The sequence below is a fragment of the Nematolebias whitei genome, chromosome 9 (genome assembly GCF_014905685.2).
Source record: "Nematolebias whitei isolate Nwh7 chromosome 9, NemWhi1, whole genome shotgun sequence".
Classification (NCBI taxonomy): Eukaryota; Metazoa; Chordata; class Actinopteri; order Cyprinodontiformes; family Rivulidae; genus Nematolebias; species Nematolebias whitei.
Window position 1 is genome coordinate 49,541,857 of NC_056506.1, and position 5,053 is coordinate 49,546,909.

At 42.8% G+C, this 5,053-nt stretch overlaps 1 protein-coding gene across 1 annotated transcript in view; it reads right to left on the reverse strand.

Moving 5' to 3' along the window:
- myo10 (myosin X) overlaps window positions 1-5,053 on the reverse strand; it is a 106,207-nt gene that overhangs the window by 73,285 nt on the left and 27,869 nt on the right. The window lies entirely within an intron of this gene.

The window sequence follows — 5,053 nt, forward strand, 5'->3', positions numbered from 1 at the left end:
GAAGCTCTAATGGTGTGAAGCTCTAATGGTGAGAAGCTCTAATGGTGCGAAGCTCTAATGGTGAGAAGCTCTAATGGTGTGAAGCTCTAATGGTTGGAAGCTCTAATGGTCGGTTTCCTCAGACCAACATGCAGACACTTGATCTGAGCTGGTCATGGCGTCACTGAGGTCCTGACCTCCATCCAGGAGGAGGCTCCACATGAAGTCGCACATGTTGAGTTTCAGACTCCCCGCTACCTGCAGCCCCCCAGGAGGCCCCAGGAGGCCCCAGGAGGCCAGTAAAGCTGCATGTTTATGATGCTTCTCAGACCCACCGCAGAGCAGAGGCTGGAAACTCTCGGCTGCAGCTTCTGCAGCTGCAGGCTAACATCTGGACGTTCAGGCACTGGAACACAACTGCTCTTTAATGTTTGTGGGTGAATTATCAGCTCATTTTAAGGGTCTGAGAACAGATCATGAGTGTGAACGGTCTGACTGCGTGTCGTTTCTGACAGTGGATGATTGATGGACGTTCAGCTGCTCAGGACAAACAACAACCAGGAATATTCAGCGTTGTGGTGAAGTGGCAACATGTGCTGCTGTTCATTAACATGACAGGCTAACGCTAATGGAAAACAAGTGCTGGGTTTTTTTGTTCTCTCCTGCCCCCCCACCTTCACCCCCACCCCCACCTCCACCTTTCTCAACAGCTTTTGACCTGTAAATACTCTTTGGGACGAGGGGGGAACCGGCTGGGACCAAAAGTTAGCATGTGAGTGGAGCTTGGGGGGAGGAGGGGGATGGTTTGTTGCCCCCCCCCCCACACACACACAGAGGGAAGCGGCACCATAAAAGGATCTCCTGGGGAGAAATAAATGTGACACTCGGAGCAGGAGCTGCTCATTTTGCTGACATCATCGCAGGAACTCTGAAAGAGAAACTAAAACTTTTCTTTGTTTGTTTTATTGTGACGCCCCAAGGGACAGACAGGAAATAAAGACCTGGCGTTTCTTGAAGGAATGCATGTTGCCCGCTGCAGACTTTCAGAACAAAATCAGCTTCTTTTAGCTTTTGGTCAAACCTTGAAAATTATTGTATTCGTGAGCTCATACAATACAAAGAGACAGCATGCTCTGAATTCATTCAACCTTTATTTAGACAGGTTGATCCCAATGAGCCTCGGGGACTCATTTACAAGAGACACCTGAACTCTTTACACCTGCTGCCACATGGTGCTATTTTCCGGAAACACAACATACCAATTCACTTCTACGCCGATGACTGTCAAATTTACTTCCCCCTAAGACACAATGGCACATGCTCTATTCAACCTCTGCTCAACTGCCTGGCTGACATCAGGGACTGGATGGCTTTAAACTTCTTAAGTTTCAATGAAAAGAAGTCTGAAGTCATGTTGTTCCCTCCCAACGACACGATCACAAACCACTGCATCGACCTCTCCGCTCTAACCCTGTCAGAAAAACAAAGAGTCTCTAATCTGGGCGTGATAATGGACCCTTCTCTGAAACTTAACAATCACGTAAACATGATTGTTAAATCATGTTTCTTCCAACTGAGGCGGCTGTCTAAACTGAAGCACATATTGTCCAAAAAGAACCTGGAGACAGTAATACATGCATTCATTACATCGAAGCTTGATTACTGCAATTCTCTCCTGTTTGGTATCAGTCAGACCTCCATTGCATGACTACAACTGGTCCAGAATGCAGCAGCCCCATTTTTAACCAGTACAGGCAAAAGAGAGCACATTACACCAGTTTTGGCCTCCCTGCACTGGTTACCGGTTCACTTTCGAATCCAGTTCAAAATACTCATGTATGTCTACAAATCACTGAACAGTGTCCCCCCCAAATTTAAACTGCACCTCTCTGATCTGCTACAACCGTATGTCCCACCACGCTCCCTGAGGTCAGCGGACCAGTTGCTCCTCACAGTTCCAGGAACTCATCTTAAGCGCAGAGGTGACAGGGCCTTCTCTGTAGCAGGACCAAGACTTTGGAACGAGTTACCTCTGCTTGTCAGACAGGCCCCTCCCTCTCTGTTTTCAAGTCCAGTTTAAAAACCCACTACTATTCAGTAGCTTTCAACACCAGATGATCTGTGTTTTGATCCTGTATGTTCCACACTGGTTTGTCGTCATTATCTGCATCGTTTTTATGTCTATATTCTGATTTACCTCATTTTGTATTTTGCTTTGTGTGTTACCTGTTGTTCTGTCTGTACAGCACTTTGGTTGGCCTTGTAGCTGTTTTAAATGCTCTATAAATAAAATGGTATGGTGTGTTGTGAATGACTCTCAGCAACTACCACATCAAAATTTCCCTCAGAAAACTGACGGAGGCCAGTTGAACCTTGAAGGTGTTCGTCTCCACTGAACAGCCAACTTTAAATAAGGTTAAACTCGCATTATTTAACTCTCATCTCAGATAAATTATTAAAGCGATAAAAAGAAGCACAGATGCTGAACCTCAGCGCCCTAAAAAACAAAATTTTATTTTGAAATTCTTCTAGATGCCTCTTCGACTTGTCATTAATGGTTATTCTCCTTCTGTTCAGCATTAAATGATTTATGGACTTTTTTTAGTTATGCAAATAAGCAAAATGTTTGGCCATTTATCTTCAGAGAAATCTGGACAGATGAAATTTGTACAGATTAAGTAAAGTAAGGAACAACACGAGCTCTTGGAGCAGTTTCTAAATGAAAACACAAATATATATAAAAAAAGGCTCTAAAGTTATTTGAGTCTCCAAAAAGGAGCTGAAACACTAAATGTGAGCAGAGGAATCTGACGCCACCGAAATCTGCATGAAAAAGATTTCCCTCCTCCCATCGGAACACTTTTCAAGATCCCCTCCCCCCAAACACAAACACGTGCACACGTGCACACGCTCAGTGGTCATTATGAGCCTCCCCCGTCTGTGAGCAGAGAAAGAAGCATGGAGTCAGAAACTCTAAACTTCAGGCTCCCTGCCAAAAAGTCCACGCTTCACCTCCTCTTTGCTCTCAGCTGATTGTCTGAACTCAAACATCAAGGTTCTGGTTTGTAGCCGTGATGAACCGGAAGAACCAAGAAACCGAGCCGCAAACTCAGTTAATGACTGAAAACATGGAGGACAAAACTCAAAACAGTTCAAGACAAAATCAACTGGACTTTATTTGTAACTGAAGACGTTTCTCTTCTCAGTTCAAAGAACAGAGTGTGGGGTTCGAGTTAAAAAGCTGAGCTAAGCTAGATGCAGATGCAGATTGCCCTCTCACTCCTCACAGTAGGGTTCGTTAGGGTCTTTGTTAGTCTGACTCACAGAGGAGCCCCTCTGATCACATGGATGAAATTCCTGATAGGACTGAAACTGACTGGGTGTCAGGCCTAAAGCTGAGACCTCCTCCTCTGTTTAAAGATGGGTTCTCTCGTTTTACATAAATGGCTTCCATCAACCCCCCCCCCCCCCCCCAAACATCTGTTTTTGTCTTTAACATCTTTGAATTCACCATGTCCTGGATGACTGAGAATCTTCACCAGAAGGACAAAAGTTACATTTGACATCGCCTGCTCACAGATCTGTTTATTGTTATCCCATTTAAAGAGAACAATGTGTTTAGTCGACTTTTATCTGTTTTCATGTAAGATTAGTTTAACAAAACATGAAAAGATGCAAAGAAAGAAAAACTGACAAACCCATAAATGTCAAAATACGCTAAACAGTTGAATTATGGCTGAATATTTAAAGAACAAGAAGAATATATTTTTAAAAAGCTGAAGAATACGTTGCTTTGGTGAAAACAGGGCTGACAGTCAATAATTCTTGAAAAAACACATAAACTGAGCTTGATTTTTAAATGTTATAATTATTTAAATACAAATATATGTATCTTTTTCCTAGAACACTTTTTATGTAACTCAGAACAATCATAAATTAATTAAAGACAAAAAGGAAAATAATAAAAAAATAAACATCATTAGCGCTCAATCCTCTCATTCATTTTTTAACAGTTTGTCATGTTTTACTTCTAAAAAAAGACCATGTTTAAAACTATCAACATTCCAAATAAACACATTAAACATTCTGAGAGTTCTTTGTTGCTTTTTTCACATAAAAAAATAAATAAATAAATAAAACCTCTAACATGATTTTCTTGAAAACTGACAAACTGCGGCGACACGTCGGCTCCAAATACGTTCAGTTCTTTCAGTCCACATGAGAAGTTTAAAACTTTATCTTTCAGAGCCAGTTATAACATTTTAAAATATATAAACGTAAAGACCATGCTATACCAAAGTAACACTAAAAACACAGTGAGGAGTCGTATTCTTCTTGTTTAAAGGTAATCTTTATGTTTTAGTGTTATCTAAACACAAGTAGTTTTGAGAAGAAACAATCAGAACGTGGAAAAATGATCTCAATAAAGACTCGACTTTCATTTGTCCTTGAACCAGAGACAACATCCAACAGGTCACATGATCAGGACTGTGGCAACAAATGAAGATATCACGTTCAAATGTTGTCTTAAGAAAAGTTAAGGAGAACATCGACGTGTAAAAAGATGAATCTGAACCAGCTTTGATGAATTTCTACAGTAAGAAAACCGAAATAATAAGGGGCGTGGTGGCGCAGAGGTTAGAGAAGGTGGGCCTGTGATCGGAAGATCACCAGTTCAAGGCCCGGTACCGACATCAAAAATGTGGGTGGGGTAGGTGAAGCACCCACACCTGCCCCCACCCTCATTCGCCCCACTCTGGGCCGTTGAGCAAGGCCCTTAATCCCCACCATGTGCTCCTCCGGGTGTCCTAGCTCGCAGCTCTGCTCCACACAGAGGTGGTAACTCGGTGGTCTGTGGTTGTGGCAGGAAGGACATCCGGCGTAAAAATAACTCCCAAGTCGTCGTGCGACTTAGTTCGCTGTGGCGACTCCTAACACGGGGAGCAGCCGAAAGAAGAAGAAAGAAAAAAAATGAAATAAAACTGAACAGAGCTGTGGATCAAGGTCCAAACACCCCTGACCCTCACTCCAGCTGAAGGAGGGTCCAGATGTTGCACCAGAACACCCCTCAGAC